The following is an 18,844-nucleotide window of genomic DNA, read 5'->3' as shown; positions in this document are numbered from 1 at the left end:
TTTTACTGTTTTATGAATTTGTTTGCTGTCGTCTGCAAAATAACAACATTAAATGAAAAAAAATTGAAGTTCAAAGTCTGGTCCTCAACTGTGATGCAAACATGGGGCTGGTCTTTAAAATACCGGATCCGAAATAAAGAACAAAGCGAACATCACAATACCTAATTAGCAAGGCCTAATCGGAATAACAATGTTTCTTCTGTCCTCCGCCATTTTTGTCCGGTATATGAAAGTCTAATCAAACATGGGCACACGAACGCTTATGCAATGCTGAGGATAGAAGCGGCATTAGCACCACAAGAACTCAATGCTCTGATATTCATATGCTTGTTTCACGTGGGGCCAGGACATGGTCTGCATGCATAAGGATAAGTTAGCACAAGACAGATAGCAAATCATTTAACACTAGCTCTGTCCGTGACTGCTTCCCCCGGAAACTCCTCATCTAACTTGCTCGTCCTCCATGTTGTTGAAACGAGAGGGAATGGCCACAAAGTACGCTCCGCTCTTGCGTATGACCGTGCGCTGGTGTCTTGACTTCTCTTGTCAACGTATGAGCTCTCTAGCGAGGGTACAGCGTTTTTGGACAACCCCTACGCGTCAGAATAATTTTCATATTCTTTACATACATAAGCTTCTTTCAAACCAATTCAGAACCAATTTTATTCCTGACACCTTTTTTTGTCACATTAAAAATGATTTCAAAACGTGGATTTGAACTTTAAGACGTCGTTGTCCTCGTTCCTTGCTAAATTTCTCTGGAAATGTAAGTAGCCTTGGTTCTCTTGTTTTCAAATGGACCACACCCTCTAAGATTTGCCGTTTGTTTTCCATCTTGTTCGCGCACATTTCATCGATTTCCACGCCTTTCAATTTCTTGCAAATTGTAACGTCCATCCCTAGGAACCTGACTTCTTCACTTTATCGGAAAACAACGAAAGTCGTTCCAGTTTTGCGACAAAGGATACAATTTTTTTTTTTGCGTTCAAGCTGTTTCGGTTCCCTTTGTAAATTTCTCATTTTTTTTTATATAAGTAAGCAGTTTTCTTAATAATGGTAACTTTTTTTGTTTTCTGGTTGTTTGTAGTTAAATTTGAAAATTTTGAAATTACATTATGTTAGGTTAGAACGAGTCATTAAAAACTAACAGCGACCTGTTTTGAATAAACTTCTGGTTTATATGATCTGTTTTCACGGTTTGCTTGGGTAGCGGCAACTACACTGGGCAAGAAAATAAAGTAACAAAATTATTGCTATCAATTTCGCCGTTTTCTTTTTTCTTTGAATTTAATTTAGTGTAATTACAAAAAAAGCCGAAAAAGAAAAGGTTTAATTAAAAAGAAAGGTGATCTGCCACGTCGAATCATTGACCAATCGTAAGGCTATTTTCTGTTTATTGGATTGTTATCTGTTTCCGAACTCTCGAAATAATTTACTCACAGCGGTCGAAAATAGAAGTAACTATTGCATAAAAATATTCCCGGCGATTTCAAAGCGGAGAGCTATGAATTGAGGCGCAAGTGAGCTATAAAATGGCGCGATCGAGCACGCAAAGCCAAATCCCAGCTTCTTTATAGAAGTTGTTGTGCTTTTATCCGAGTCTTTTATCTTTATTGCATCGGAAAGCACTTAAAACTCCAAATGATTATCCGTTGATGAAGGAAGCCTTGATCCGGCGCCTATCTCACGTATTTGTAAACTAATCCTTGTCAATTCGTAGTTTTTGTTTTGTATATCGTAATTATTCTCCGGTTGTGAACATAATTTGATAACAAAGGTTCTATTATTCCTTGCCGCGCGTATGGTGACATCGTAGGATTGTTATAAGAAGTTCTCTCTTTTCAATTTTAACTAACGGCGCTGGGATTTGTAACTCGTCGCTATTAACAAGGAATTTTATCACATTGGACAAGCCACAAGTCTTTTCAACAGTTTATGCTGAATCTAAGCAAAGAGGAAAAAAAGTGAGTATACCAGCAGGTGCTGTGAATCGACGGGGAGTCTTCTTTCTCGTATGTCACAAGATCGAGTTCCATCTCCTCTGAAATTGGTTTTCGTTTAAATAATATTGACCTTACTTGCCTATAATCCTCATAAAGTTTCTATTCAACCGAAAACTGCAGATAATTCAATATTGTACTTCTAACAAAATCAGGCCTTGTCACTAGAGCCTTTAAACACAGACTTACATCATTCTACTGTGAACTATTCATTCTCAGCTTTACGTGGAATATTGTTTGCTCAACAATTGAAAGTCAAATGGGTTCTTGAAAGCAAGAAACAGGCAGCTAAAAGGGAAATGTCTTTAGCATGTGTCAAATTCGGAGACTTTTTCATTCATTTGTGTTTCATCACATTTGCATATAGCAAGAATGCTTGAAAATGCCCCAAAGCATTTTTAGAGAGAGATTGGGATTTGAAGAGCACGCCTCGTGCATTTTAACTCAACGATGGACAGGAAATCTGAAGCTAAAATCGATTTATCTCGCTCCTTGAGGGAATTCTGCCATCTGCCTTTGTTCAAGGATCACTTTTAAGTAATCCAGATCCGCGGGCGAGTTTAAATAATTAGACATCCATTTGCAATCTTTTAAACCTGTTGCTAAACATAACACGTGTGCTTTGAACACGCGAATTTTACGAAAGCAGTCAGTTGAAGGTAAATCTGATCTCAGCGGTTTTTTTATTTTTCAATTTGCAGGAAGCATGCCTACTTCTTCGGCGCTATGAAAGAGAACATTCTGAGGTACGCTTCATCATTTTTATTGTCTGGGTGTTTTCCCTTCCGTGGCAAATATTTGGCGGTTTTTTGATCTGCCCCGAGTGGCCAATTTCATTTTTGATCTTTTAAATTCAGTCTTATCGCATATCAGCTAAGTATCTTCTAATTTTTGGCAAACCAAAGTCTTGATTTATTGCAAGCAACGAGCTTTATTTGCAATAACGTTTGATTATGTTGATCGTGGTAATACCGATTTGGTGAGATAAGCCGATTTGCTTTATGAAAAATAATGCTAATATTTTCCTTTGGATGACAAATTTTACCGAAAATATATGAAGGAATTTACACCACCTAGCACACGAGTTCCTTCATAGAGGCCAGATGGCTTTATTTAATAATTACATTGAGAAATTCGACTTAGCTTACATGATATTACATTTTAATAGTGCACTTCTGAGATTTCTCAATACGCGTTGCGGACCTTGGTGCATGGTATTAATATTGTATGACGTTAATCACCATATTTAGATTTCGTCAGTCTTAAATTGCTGATTCAAGAGTTAAATCTTCAGAAAACTATCCAAGATAAAAGACTTAAAGTTGTCATCTCTAATGCGAAGATTTTCCGATAAAACTAAATGATTAAGAATATGTGAAAAACTTTTAACTGAGGAACTTCAAGGAATGAGAGCAACATTTGATTAAGGTTTGCAACCATATCCCTCGGGGACAACTGGCGTGTTCTTTTTAAAAATCCTGAAATCTTCCGGTTACGTGTTTATCAGAATTTCCTTATAATTTATTTTAAAGCGATCTTTCCGATTTTTTTTTCCAAAATACCCCACTTTACTTATGAGCAGATCGCAGTTTCGCAAATCCGACGAGTTTTCGGAGCGATACGTTTGGGAATCGAGCCCTTAAGGCTCTCTTCAGGCGAAATTATGTTTGTTTTTGGTAACAAAATTCGTCAAACACAGAGCCCGTTGAGAAGTTTCGCAGTGCAGTCTTCGAGAAGGCCACATTTTTTTTGATAAGCTATTTTTTGTTTAATTCCTCGTAATTCGCTATTAAGCAAGGCAGCAAAGCACACAGTTTTCTCAGATGTGGGTAGCGATTGTGCTAACACAATAAATTTATGCCAGTGTATATTTCAGCGTCTCGTGAGCGAGTGCGATTACTGGCAGATGGAAAGGATTTTAATAATCGAAATATAGTACACCACTAAAATCAAATCTACGTTGTATCGGCTCTTGCTTAAAACATTTAATAATCAAAGTCTATCGCCATATTTGGAAACCGATTTTGCTCTAGGAAACCCCGGGATGAATCTCACGCCTGAGCGAGAGAGTGACTTTTTGAGTGGTGAGGAATTGAAACAGGTTATATGTCACTTCAGTTGAATTGAGTATGTTTAATAACAGAAGGCTTTAGCACAACTTGTCTTTGTGCAATTTTCGTGTGCAACTTGTCTCGCTACACCATGACGAGACAATTTGTACGAAACATTCCACGAAACATACCTTGCAACGGCCAAAAACGTTGCGAGACAAGTTGCAACGAATTTTTCAATCATTGCGCAACGCTTTGCGGCACCAGCCAATGAAAATGTTCACTTTAACCTCATATGATCATCAAAAACGCGACAAGTTGCAAGAAACGTTGCCTGGTGTAACACTCATTAAGCAATTCGTTTCGCAATGTGAGAGCCTTTGTCCCAATAAAATTGCGAGATAAGTTGCAATAAAATTTGCCAAGTGTAACAGCGGCCCGGGGGGGGGGGGGTGGGGGGTTGTGCCATGTATGGGCTATACAGGTATGTTCCGCTGTGAAGGGTATGGTTTTCAAGCAGTTTACACTAGCATAGGGCATTTAAATCAGAGCGTTTGGGTCTAGAATAGTGTATCATTTTTCGCGAAACTGACCAGTTGTTCTATATGAACAGCAATGCGACCAACCAGATCATCAAACTTGTTTTTGTCCATCCGAAAATACCGTGCGAAGGCGGGTTAATCTTCAAGAGCTAACTCTCTCATTAACTGATGATATACCCCTCTTTCCTCCCTCCGTCTAATCCAACTTCTTGTCAAAATAATTCGTTCCCGATTTCTTCCTTTTTCATCTTTCAAATCGTCCACTAACAACAGAACCTGAATGATTTTCAGCCGCCGTCTTCTTAACTCATTGTCCGCCATATTTGTCGAGCAGGAGCCTGGGTTCAAGTGTTGCGAGCAATGTTGCGTTAAAAATCGTCTCGTGTAACATACCGTTGCCGCAACAAAGTTGCGTTAAAAGGTGTCTCGTGTAACATGGATTAAAAATCGGCGTTAAAAATCGTCTCGTGTAACATACCGTTGCCGCAACAAAGTTGCGTTAAAAGGTATCTGGTGTAACATGGATTAAAAAATCGGCTCGTGTAACATCACCTTAAGGGAACTTAAGCACGCGCGGCTTTGAGACGCGGACGGCAACCAAACTGAGCTGTTTTCCCTTTTAACTTGTCTTCACACAACCACATTTACATTGCTTAGTATCTTTTGTCCATTAAAGATGATTACTATGAAAATCCGGGAGACACCACTATTCCGGCTTACGAAACGATCTCTTCCCGGTGCCGTCCGCGTCTCAAAAAACGTTTAAGCTCCGCCCTACAACGACAACGGCGAGGTCACGGAGAATGTCATCTCTAAATATTAAGTTATTGCAATAACTTCGTGACAATTTCAACCTTTTTAACATGACAAGGGTGTGGTAGTTCCTCAAAAAAGACACTCGTCGGAACGGGACGTAACTTAGGGGAGAAAATGGAAGTTTATCCCCAAGTAGGAGATGAAGTTCCCGGTGTTGTGGCTGTCCTTCGTGAGTGTATGGGTGGGTGGGTATAGCAGGTCAACATCAGCTGTATAGCTGCCAATACTTCAACCTGCTCGAACAAATAAATAACAAACAAACAAGTGCCGACGTTCTTCATAAAACCTCAAATTTCGCAATTTCACGTTGGTGTTTTGCTGACGACGGCAAAGAAATGTACAAAAGTGGAAAAACGCACGTGCAGAGCGTGCAAAGCTATTGTTTTTGCCCACTAAATATGAAAATTTGTGACGTTCTTGTTGCTATCGCGGTTGTCATTGCTTAAGCTCCCTATTACAGGAAAAGTCGACATCGTTCGGTTTTTCGCTGAAAGAACTTGACATCTTCTCCGCCTCTTCTAATAAATGCAAGCTTTCTACTGCCACAAAGAGTGCGAGCTCACCAGCTGCAAACTGTCGCAGCTAGCTATGCAAAAGCTAAATATGCGTTCGACGTCGAATTCAAACGACAAGAATTGTGATCAAATGAGAGATCGATTCGTGTGTCGTTGTCTTGCAACGAACAAAATGTTGGCCTAAAACACCACTTTAAAATAAGGATTTGAGTTGATGGCTGCCTTAAAGTCAGTACGTAGTCAATCACTCAAAGAAGTGTCGCTGTGTAGCGATCATACGAATTTTAAAAAAATATAAGAAGAAGTTCTCTTGCAACTGTGTGGGTGTCAGTCGACAAGACAATGAAGAAGATTAATTAATTGATATCAATCAATGTGCCCGCCGGCTGAACATGTTTGGATCAGGATGTTTCTATGTTAAAACCGCGGCGGGATCTTTGAGATATTTTCTAAACAAAGAGGAACTACGCGATAAGAGAAGCTTTTACGAGCTTGTGTATTAAATTTTCACGCTTTATTTATGCTTGACGACAATAGAATTTTCCGTGATCATTTCTGAGAGAGTTTGTAATATGTAAAACAACTGAGCTTGGTTTTTCCCCCGCCAAGCGGAAATCGTGTGAAATCTGAGGCAATAGCGGCTCAAAAATGACTTGAAATACAACATTTCTAAGCTGGCATATGCTTTGAGAGTTTTCGAGGTAAGAAAAAGATCTTATGGGATATTAAAATCGAATTGCTGTCATAAAGATGACTATAAGGAGATAAGCGTTGTTTATCTGTTTGTTTGTTTGTTTTGTTTTGTTTTTTGCATTCTTTCCGCATAGTTTTTTGGTTACACTTGTTTTCTCGTGGCTTTTAGAGTAGCTAAACGCAGCTTATAGCAGTAGCTATTAACTCCAAGCATTTTAACTACTCATCCGTCAAGTGTCATCAGTAATAAACCATCACGGGTTCTAAATTCTCATAATTGTGTGGATTTTCTAATTTTCCACATTTTACATCTGCGTGACTTTCAATCAACCAATCTTTATTTAAACACGAAATCTTATCACAATAAAAGTGGTCTTTCTCACGGTAAAAAGGTTTTGGATTCCCTAAGACTAGACAAGTTTCTCATTTCAGAGGGAATCCTGTTTCATAGAACATATCCCGGTAGTGCAGATTGCCTTTTCCAAACTCAGTTTTCGGTCTAGGGATATAAAAATTTCTTTCTGAATTCCGAAGATTATACGAATGTACATATCTTCAGGTATAAAGATTGGACAGGATATACATACTTATGGCTAGCTTTTTACGCCTTGCGTTTTCTTACCTTGTGTTTTCGACTTTCCCAATGTCATCCAAAAAGTACACTCTCCATTCATTCGCCATACTTGGCCGGTTAACATCTACCATTTCCTTTTAATACTTCAAATTTGCCCAAAATTCCACATTTCGACAATGTATTTTAAAGTCAAAGCAGTGATGTCGACAGAAAATTGTCTTCTCAACGTACAGGCGTACAGTAGTTTATGGCTCAGCTCCCACGATCTCTCTTGAGTATATATTCTAAATTATGAATTCCCGTTCAACTTTTGCCGGTAAAAACAACTAAAATTTTCACTGTTTTCCTTTAACTAGTATTGCATTGTCTTCTCTTGTGTATCGTATCCAGCGAGGTTCCTTCCAAGGCGACATTTACCAGGCGTTTCATTCTGAACGAGTAAAACTGGAACTAGTAGTCTTCCGACAACTTACAAGATGGCGGTAGTTTCAAAAATTACTTGTTTCTCGGAAACCAACATCAAAGAACGAAAATTTACGGGCATTTGCAAGTATCCATTCATCAAGAAATCGCTTATTTAATGGGAGATGTTTACTGATCGATTATTTTTTCCGGCGTAAATCTACCGGAGTGGAGCTGTTTGATCTGTTGAAAAGTTATATACCGAATCGACGAATATTTGGTGATGGATATAATGGAGGAAATGTATGACTTGGAAGGAATCCAACATATGCTGAACTGGAGGCAATTATCGAATCGTAAGTAGATTTTACTATACAGTATGGCGTCCTTGGTCCGCGACCTTTCCGAACATGATGCTATATTTCCTCGTTAAACTAATTATAAAATACCATGGCCACCAAAAACAAATGTGCACGTATCCGATGATTTCTTGATTATTCTTCTTTCACATGACGAAATTTCGGCTTTCCTGCTATCGTTGATTGTGCGGAATTCAAGTTTGTTGACGGGTGCGTTAATTTGTCTTTCTAGAAAGTCTCTACTTTTGCGGCTCCGTAACTTACATGGTCATGTTTATACTTGGCTTGTGTAAAGAAAAAAGGCAACGGGAACACGTGCCTTTTTGCAGAACGGATTTACAGATAAACTTATTTCTGCGGTTGGGAACATGAACGAATTTGCTGCAGAGTTTTAAACTTTTCTTTTATCGACTCTTGAAAAATATCAACAATTTTCGCATAGGGGTCCTTGGTCTGCGACTTGTTACTTATGACCTCCGAGAACTTAACACTCGGCAGGGGCGCCCAACGAGAATATAGTTCGGATTTCCTAGCTGAAAGTCTGGTGATCAGAAAATTATAGGGATCAAAACTTACCTTCTCGAAAATTTCAGCCAGAAAAAAGGCTCCCGAAAATTCTAGGTGACCTTTTTAGGGCAAGAATCCGTTAAAAATTGGACAATTATACCATTTTTTAGATGTTCGAAAATCCTAGGACAGACAGGCAAGCAAGAAATTTTGCAACAAATGTTCCGAAAATTCTAGATCTGAACAGATATTTCCGAAAATTGACCTTGGGTGCCCCTGTTAAACCTCGCACCGGGAAATAAAAAAGCCTTCGATAAATGGAAAAGGTCTTTGCTTTACCTGAATATTTTCAAAATCTTCTTTATACATGTTTATGAACGGGTTACCTTCTTCAGTATGTCTAGAATACCTACACGGTCTTATGATCATAGTGAAATGGAGCGTGTGTTGGAGACGGTCAATGGAAGATAAAAGCAGATTCTACACTCACAACAGCATCCAATACGACTGTAGCTGAGATATATCAAGGATAATAAAGAAGAAATCAATTTTCATGTTCGTACAGAAATTATCGGAATTAACAGGTTTTTTTCTTTTGGGGTGGGGGGGGGGGGGGGGGGGGGGTGGCTTACATGATTCGCGGACCAAAGACTAAATTCGCGGACGAAGGGCTCGCGATCATGACGTTCACCTTTTTTCGAATTACAAGAGAAATATTTCAGTTTGGAACTTTCCAATTTAACATTATCGCAAGAAACGAAAAGGCTATCTTCAGGGAAAGTTTCAGTTCGTGGCGTTTTGATTCAGGTAGGATATTCAAGATTATCCTTTTTTCTCGCCCACCACGGTCACCATACTGTACGTCCAGTCCGGTTCTCGAAGGACATGCAGCGTCCTTTAATAGTTACATTTCATTTCGTCGTCTTTGATATTTTTGCATACACAAGTTGTTTTCTTTATTTTTGTTATATCTTTTATGTCAATGGCATGGTTCACTTTCTTGTTATGTTTGCAATTGCCTTTATTTCTGGTCACCTGCAGTCACGAACTGCTTCGCTCACAGGGTCGTAACGGTACCATCTGTCCTGGTAGCAGCGTTCCGTGACACAGAGCTGAGTGTCTCAGTTCTTTTCTGCTAGATTGATCAATGCTCTGGAACTCGTTTAGCCGTCATCTCGTATCATCATGTAAATTCCCGTTATATTTTTTAAAGTGACAGTGGCTATATTCGACGTTATACAAATGCGAGTCTACCATTTTTTTCATGTTTTTTTCAATCATATTTCCATCCCCGTCTCTGTTTCCCGATACGGCGACCACCTTGGATTATATTGTTCTGAGGGTTATTATAGGATCCCCCGTCAGAAGTGCTGTGGGGGAAGGGTGGGGTGAGGACAATGCATGCATGTTGTCAATGGTTATAAATTTCGTTTGGCCGGTTTAAACCTTTTCAAACCATACTAATAAATTATTTGTCTTTTCCTTTAACTTAGATCAGTTAATCACCAGCTGATAAGCATGCAAATATCAACTTGGTTTGAACTTATGAAATCAAAACCCAACTTATGCCCACAACATGTCTGCATTCGCGCCCTGAATATCTCATAATGTAAACCTCAGTTCTTAGTTTTCAAAGGCTCGATTTTGGTTTCACTTCTGATTGGTTGAAAAAGTGGCGCGAGAACTTTGAACCAATCACTGAGTGAAGTAATTATAAACCAAAGCAATTCGCTAATTACTTTCGACACAGAATTGAAAACCGCTCTATTGTTAACTCTGGAAAGTGACTTGTAGACTAGATAACGTGATCTCTCCTTTTGAACAACTGTGGCCAGAACAACAGAATCCAAACTGGCCACCACAGCGATTAAAAATCATTTGCCTTGCTTACTAATTAAAAGATAGTCATTAAATTTTGAATCAGAAGTCAAACCACATTTTCCCGCGCAAGACGCCGCCCCGCTACGCATGGTTGCTTTGAGTGTTGATTGGTTTTAACATCAGCTTCCCGTAAACGCGTGTGCTCGATCCTTGTTCAAGGCCTTCAGTTGCTGACCAGCGGTTTTCGTTAAAACAATATAGCGTCGTTAGCACGAGCAAAATTCAAAAGAATTTTTGCTCCAAAGACAAAAGAATAATTTCTAGGTCGCCATTTATGAATACGGTCTATGCGGTCCTACAATTTCCTTGCAGTGAACTCAGATCTCTGCAAGACATCTTTATTAGTATTTCTTCGCCTCTGCTATGCGGGGAATAGTTCTAACGCGAATGAGACGCTGTATCTATGTCTGCGGTTGCAATGCAAGTCTCGAAAAGTGTATCATTAATTTTTTATTCCCTCTTCAGACTTGTAACTCGTTTGTGTGCAATGCAAGGAGTTATTTAAGATTGAATTGAAGATAGATTCTCATATGATCTTGATCATCTAACTCGCAACTTTCTCCTTTTTTTCTTTTTTTATCGCTGATAAGAAGTTAATCATACATAATGCATTACGCATTCTTTAGTTGAACTCTACCGCGCCCAAAGCCCTCAGAACCAACACTGACTGATTTCTTGATTCGTTAAAACGAACCTGGGTTAATTAACTCTTGAAACTGGAAAGCCAACGGCGTTGGCCTTCCAGTTTCGCCTACGGAGGTTGGTTCAGTAAGTCGAAGAATGCTAGTAGTTTGTAGTAACTACGGTCGCATAAGAACCGCTTTGAAGTTCTAGATGCAAACACCCGGCACAAAAGAGTTTAAAACAACATTACGGTGACTCCTTTTAATGAGGAATTGTTTTAAGAAACAGTTTTTAAAATAGGATCTGATGTTCTGGATGAGGGCAATCTGCGAGTTCCAAATTGTCTAATGATTCGCGTCTTCACAATTCGGTAAATTACCCCCCCAATACATCCAAGAATGCTAGAAGTTGTACCATTGACATGTGAGACAGGTTTTTTTCAAAAGGGTATATTTTCTCCGTACTCCTAATTATTTTAGAAGTATATAATGAATTTCTTGAGGAGAAATAATAGCTGCGTACGTAAGCGTATTACGTGTTTTGGAGGACAGCTGCCAACAAAACCATGGAGATTAAAATAATAAGAATTTAAAAAGAAAGCAAAAATGTATGATGACATTAAGGTTTTTGTTTTATCAAAGAATTGATATTAGAAATTGGGATATTTTCTTATTTTGGAAAGCTCGTGTTATTTTTGGTTTGGAAAATCATAAATCGTACTATCTGAGTTATAGTATGAAAAGTAATTCATTTGCAAAAGGTTTTCCGAGTGAGTGAGTGGTTTATAAACCGAGATTGATTGGAGAATATTTTCTTAAAAGCTTATTCGGCCAAAAAATTAACGTCATTATCATTGAAAATTGTGAAACACTTCAGAAAAGGAGGGAAGTATGTTGAAAAGCTGTGATATCACATCCCTTTTATTGTTATAAAAAGTCGCAACTACTTCGAAAGGGAAAGACGCATTTAATTGAAAAGTGTTTCCTTTGGGAGACCTTTCCAAGCTTCTAATAAAAAAGAAACTCTTGGCTCGCAAGTAGACCAAATGGATTTTCAAAACACAACTTGTCAATCGCTCAGTTTTACTTACCAGTAGTTAATTTTATGTCTAAAAATTTCGAAGTACTTCACTTGTCCTTCCTTGTTTCATGCAAAGATGCTTTTTCTCCTTGCATTTAATTTTCATTTGTAATCGCATCAATGAATCTGACCTTGCTCTTTGAGTCAATTTCAAAAGTTCAAATTATTGATCCAAATTTAATTTGTTATCACCAACACGGACTTCGCTGTATCCTTATATATTCCCGCTCTCGTTTAGTTTAACCTCAATGAATGTCCTTATCTGCGGTTTCTCTTTAACAGTGAAAAAAATTCTAACAAAAGCGTTTTTTTTTAACAATTGTTTAGTTCGTTAAGTGTTATCTTCCTTTTCAATTTACCTGTCAACAGAAACTGTCAAATAGACCAAATTGTTCCCCGTTTAATTGAGCCCCGAAGATATTATGGTAAAAGCATAACTACCGTAATAAAATTTAGACACTGCACTGACTCGAGCCCTGTTAGACCGCCCTTGGCGCCAGAGATGTTCCCGTCTGGATAATTTTAGATTCTTATAGCTTTATCGAAAGCAAGATTGTAATAATTTCTCTGTGCATACAGGAACGAAAATCGCCCTTGTGTTTCTGTGACTTCCGTATCAAACGGGACAACTCTGGACCGAAGTGAAGGTTTACTTAATAACAGCATAAATACTTGAAAAAAAACTTCATTTATTGCCGTCATTATCAAAGGTATGTTTTGTTTCAAGTCATTTCATTCGCGCCTTTGCTATTTTGAAAGAAACTTTTTTATTAAAAATCGCTCGACAGCTATTATTCCAGAAACCATCAATTTGTCCGGCGACTTAGTTGAAGTTAACAGGGTAACTTCATTCATTTAAGTAATTTAATTTGTCCTGGCTTCTCTCTGTAAATTCAGACAGTACAAAGTGCATTAAACTAAATTGTTTAAGGTAGGATTTGTAAAAACGTTAACCGTATGGAAAATCTGAAAAAGTCTTCAGTCGGGCCCCGTTGCTGTTTTGTATTACAAATCGCCTTCAAAGCTTATACTATTATGGGTCTAGTATGTGATGATTCTGAACAAATAGAGGATCTTTCTTTAATTCTAAGGTACTGTGAACGAATATTCAATAAATAAATGTTAAGAAAAAAAATGTAAAACGAAAATACCATGGAGGGATACTTTTAAACAGCGGAGAAAAGTCATTTATCATTGTGAGCTTCTGGGTTTAATTTATGACAATTCCTATTTTTCGATTTGGAAAATTATGCTTCGGCTTATGTTTAGATAGGAGTCGAGAAACGGTTTGTATTTTTTGCTTTTAATAAATCGCGGACTGTAGTTTTAGAAACTACGAATTTATGACCAGTACGTACGGTCTTCTTGAGAGTATTTGAGAAAAATTGTTTTTTCCGTGATCGAGGTAATTTTAATAACTGCATTTAGACCAATTTTTTAGTTACGAATTTAAGCATTTTCTCAAAGAGTCAATGAGTTCTTTGACGATGATTCTTATTGTGAAAGCATTAAATTGCTTCCTGGGACCAACTTTGAAATATTGTCTGCAAAGGAACAAAGACAACCTGTCAATATTCTTCGCTCGTTTTTGTCGAGAAAATTGAACACTGCTGAGAATGACGATATTACGAAAGTGTGCTCGCGTGGTCTTTTGAGGTCTTTTGACAAAGCGTAGGTGTCTGAAACATGATAATACCGTTTTTACGAGGTCGTTTAGGGTGCATCTCAGGTAGCATCTTGTCATCTTTGATCGCCACTTGCCGCTTAAATGGCCGTACCTTTTTGTCTCCTTTTGGAAACTTTAAAGTGCACCTAAACACAAATATTTTTAGTCTACAATTGATCTATCCACGTAAAGCAAACATTTTTTGACGATTGTTACCTCAAAATTATGCTTTTTATCTGCCGGGCAAAAAACTGGCAGTAATTTGGAGCCACGACCGTGATGTGAGAGGCATGGGTCTAGTCTTGATTTTACGTCACAAACTGCTTTGCAGTGCAAAATTTCTTTGAAAACAGGAAGGTCAGCGTTAGATTCCATCCACCAAAACCACCCTTGGCAAGGAGAGATAGAGACTTCGTGACGACATTAACATTTAGAATATCTATACCGGAAAGTATCCCAAACATTCATAAAAGCTAACCTTAGGCCTAGAAACTCTTCTTTAGTCCTAATTAGTACGGTTAGCATTTATGAATGTTTGGGATACTTTCTGTATAGATATTCTAAATGGTAATGTGAAGGTGGCTTGACACGAAGTACTATGTACAAGGCGTCACGAAGTCTCTCTCTCTGCCAGGGTGGTTTTGGTGGATGGAATCTAATGCCTACCAAACAGGAATGAAAAGCAGTTTGTGACGTCAAATCGAGAATAGACCCGGTACCCATGCCTCTCGCATCACGATCGTGCGTCCAAATTACTGCTAATTCTGCCACGTTTTCGTGGCTTGCACGGCACAGACAAAGCGAAATTCTGCGTAACAATGCTGACATATGTTTGCTTTGGATGGGGAGATTTATATTAGGAACAAAAAATATTTGGGTTTAGGTGCGCTTTTAGATCTACGACTGCGACGACAAAGAGAACGTCACCTCAAAATATAACTTTGCAGTATCGTAAGTGGTTCGCGATTATTTCATCTCGTTCACGTCCTATAATGTGGACGATCGGATGTATCCTAAAAAAAATGTGCGTTTTTGACCATTGATATTTCATGTCGTCTTTTAATGCGTTTTCGTCGCCGTCGTCAAATCCCTATTTGTTAGCAAACTAGACGTTTATAAGAATTTACAAACTTTACAGTGAATAAAATTTGGCTTGCGCACATTTATAGTGGGCGCACGCCGCAAGCCGCTCTTGTTCGTATGTGCAGACTCAGCCGAACGGTTTGGAAACTACAGGACACTTTGTTGAACCAAAAGTTTTGGTATTTGGCAAGCATATTTAAGCTTTCACACCATCACGAAATGTAGCGGCAAATTTGATTGCCTCGTTAAAGAAATGTTATACATTCGCATGCGTAAACCAACACGGATTCCATCCGCGCCAAGGTGTTTGTTTAGGCCGTTTATTGTAATTTTTGCTTATCTTGTACCTTACCTTAGGGACTGTGCAATAATTATCAGGAGGGGGGGGCCTAAAACCAGAGGGGGGGGCCTTAAGTTAAAATAATGGAAAGGAGGGGGGGGCTCTACATTAGATTTCTCAAGTAAGTTGAGGGGGGTCTTAACTAAATTTCACAAATTCGATAATGAATAAATAAACATTTTCCAAATAGACAGATGCCACGCCTTTGACTATTCATAATGTCTAAATATTGCATCAACATAAACACATGCTTTAACTTATTTAGAATGTCAACATATGATAGATTGAAACAATCGCTCATGCACAGAAGTCACAAACCACGTTGTGAGCTTTGCCAATAAAACATTTAGCATTTAAGAGGTCCCGCAGACATGCCAGGCCTGTTCTTGATTTAAACAGCGAGAGGGTTTCTAGGTCTACAGTTTCTAGCTAAGGAATTCCACATACTTCTGTTTCATAGTTGTCATCAATGGGTTCACCTCCCAAAGACCGAAAAATTATACAGGTTCGGGTCCTACGGCTTTCTGAGGCAGCAATCCTCTTCTTCTCCCTTTTTTTCTTCTGTTCCTTCTTTTTTCTTGATTTGGATGCTTTAGATTTGGCACCAATAGGAAATGTCGCTTTATATTTAGCCATCACCCTATCCAGGTCTTCTACAAGATGCAGAACGTTTAAACCGACTTGAGACTTTATTGAATGACGTTGTTCAGCATTAAAATTGTGTAAACAGCTGAGGCCAGTCTTCAGTGTTTTTCTAACTTGGTTACGACAGCATTAAGCTTGTCCTGGATATCATTTGCCTCTTGTTTGCAACGTCTGATGTTGCTGTCATCATGGGGAGCTGGCTTGTAATCCTCTCGGAGAAACCTTCCTGCACAAGCAGGGTCAGTGTCGGATAAAAGATATTGGTATCTGTTCTCAAGTTTTTCAATATCTAAAGGTACGGGTTAGAGAGGGGGGGAACATCATAATTTTGAGAGAACGTGATGGGGGGGGGGGGGGGGGGTCACAGCTAATCTTGACGCTGCTGGAGGGGGGGACCTATCTAATTTTTCCTTTGGTGAAGCTCATTTTAGGACCCCCCCTTCCTGATAATTATTGCACAGTCCCCTTATTTGCATCCTATTTAACTATTCTCTTGATAATGGAGTCATGATGGCCCCGAAACGTCGAGCAACAATAAATCTTTCCTGGTTTTTTATACGCCTTTGCTTCAGCAAATCTCTACTGATCAAATATTTAAGCTGTGGCTGTTTAATTATAAAGTTCGTCATTGTGTCAATTAACATGATCATTGAAGGAAAAGAACTATTTCCAACTGAATTTGGCACATATAGAAGGTCACTAGACAATCGAAAAATTAACCAAATCTAACATCAATTTTGCGGCAAATTAGTAAAATATGTGCGCATCATTTTGGAAAGAAAAAAGATATGGGTAATGATGCCCTTGGAAGAGATTGTATAAATCCGGGCAAACATTTGGGACATGATTTCAGTTCTCGCTTTCACTGTACCCAGAATAGTGCTGCAGCTTGCTGATACCAGAACCTCGCTCAGTTGATGAAATATAGTACCGTTTCATCTAGCGAAATATTCTCGACTTTTTCTCTGGAAAATGGTACGTCCTCGTTCCGGTCCATTGCATTTTTGCAAAAAGGACCGGTCCTTTTACTCGTAACTCTGGTGACACGATATGTTCGACAAAAATGTTTGGGATGGGAACTGGACTTTAAGTGAATATGACAATGTGTTGTTTTTGTTTTGTTCTTGTGCGGATTGACGCATTCTGTAATAAGAGAATGTCTATTTTTCTTATGCATATGTTTTGTATTTTTTTTCAAACCGTTGATAAGTATCTGATATCAATTTTAATCCGCTATCTTCTTGTAAGCCATTTTTGTCAGGAAAAGGCAAAATCCAGCATTTCTTGAACGATTGAAGCAAAGTTCATTGTTTTTATCGTAAGTATTAAATTTCGCTAGTTTAAACCTTTATATTCTTGCAAAAAAGGTTGTTCAGTCATTTCGGAGCCAATATAAACTTCCTCTAAAGAATACGACTTAGTGAATTTGTCGAAAGGAAATAACAATAATGGATTGTCACGCAGAAAAAAAAACCACCAACAAACGTAAGTAGGCAATGACTTTTTTTGCAAAGGTTTTAGATTTAACGTGGGTGGCCAACAGAGGTAAAACCGAACGTGATCGAATGTGGGCGAACATGTAACGGTACTTGACGGGTGGGGTCTTTCTTTAGACAGAAAGGCGGACCATGTTGGAGTGAAACGCTTTCGTCAAAAAGTCACCTCGCATTCTACGTAGCTAGAGGAGTGAAATATTGTTTTGGGAATTGAACTCTGTTTTTATGATGATACTTCCTTTTGTTTTAGTATACCAATGTGGTTGCTGGTCACAAGAGCGAACATACTCTATATCAATTCGGTTGTGTTTCGATGGGCTAAGAGACCGTGGGTTCCGCAATTCTCTGGTGCTTTTCATGTCAGTCGAGCTGCACGCTTTTCAAGCTAACCTTGTTTTGTTGTAAAACGCAAAACACAATTGACTCCACATGCGCGCGGTTCAACTGGCATAGAAGGCGCTTCAAGCTGTCTTTCTTGCCAGTTGAAGTTCTATAATATCACACCATTTCGCTTATGATGTTTCATTCGGTTTTGGTTGTTGTATGGAACGAGATGCCGAATTTTGACTTCGGCAAACGAACAAAGGGATTAATTTTTCGATGGTGACTTGAGAATACTCGGAAGAAAATCCGAGTGCTTCTTCTTGGAGCGGTTTCTTAAGGACAGCACTTTTAACAATAATTTTCCGGAACAAAGTGAAACCATCCATGCAGCCCTTTAAAAATTCAGCCGCAGCAGTATAGCTCGTGGGACAATTGTCGTCAACTGTCTTATTTCTTCCTAGTTTCTTGCATAAGTTGTAAAACATTCGAACTAGTAGTCGGAATGTTATAATGCCTTTTTTTCTATTTTCCCATGTCATCATCGATCAATACATCTCTAATCCGCTTTCAATTCGGTTGCTGTTCTTGAATACGACGGCAAAACCTTTTATCTTTTTGCACCCTTTAGAAAAATAACATGCAATTATACCGCAAAGGGGCTGATTTCGGATACTCTCAACACCGGAAATCGTCTCCGAAACAACTTAAAGGGATTAAAAGAATCTTTGGTTTTAGATGTGTCGGCGATATCCCGCGCCTGTGTTGTGTGAACCATGGCGAACGAAGGGCGGTATGGCCGAGAAAGAAAGCCGATAACGTTTAAGAAAAACCTCTGGAGTCAATTAATCTCGTTTAAAAACTAGCTTGGGGAAATTTGACCCGTTCTTGGCGTTCAAGTCGATGATTGGGAGTGGCGAAATTGTCAGTAAAGGGGTTCCGGGAAATTGTCTCTGCATTCTACAATTTGTGGTTGTGCAGTAGGATATCACAGGCTAGCGCTTTCTTTGGAGGTGGCAATTGCATTTACGATTCGCTTCCCCAACTGAAAAATGCATTGTCCTTTACCGAAAAGTTTTCCTCCTGTTAAATGATACCGTCTTTGTCTAAAGTACATGAAGAATATCAATTTTGTTGTTTTGTCTTTAAAAACTGAGATAGTGTCCAAATTGTCCTGTGGCCTTAACCGCAGGCTTTAATATTAGCGATATAGCGTAGTTTAACGACCAGACGTTGCAACTGTTTTTTC

General features: G+C 38.7%; 1 protein-coding gene across 2 annotated transcripts in view; it reads left to right on the top strand.

The window, feature by feature from the left end:
* Window positions 1–1,846: 1,846 nt before the first annotated feature.
* The window catches only part of LOC138049406 (kinesin-like protein KIF26B), a 70,946-nt gene continuing 53,948 nt past the window's right edge, over window positions 1,847–18,844 (top strand). Inside the window, exons 1-2 of one of the 2 annotated variants that reach the window (XM_068895659.1) lie at window positions 1,847–1,964; window positions 2,702–2,746. The gene's annotated coding sequence lies outside the window, so the exon portion shown is untranslated. Of the gene's footprint in view, window positions 1,965–2,701; window positions 2,747–7,597; window positions 7,950–18,844 lie in introns of those variants that run through there. The other variant, XM_068895662.1, reaches the window with a different exon arrangement.

This window comes from Montipora capricornis, chromosome 5, assembly GCF_036669925.1.
Source record: "Montipora capricornis isolate CH-2021 chromosome 5, ASM3666992v2, whole genome shotgun sequence".
Lineage (NCBI taxonomy): Eukaryota > Metazoa > Cnidaria > Anthozoa > Scleractinia > Acroporidae > Montipora > Montipora capricornis.
The sequence above is the reverse complement of the archived record's forward strand: the minus strand, read 5'-3'. Positions and strand labels throughout refer to the sequence as shown.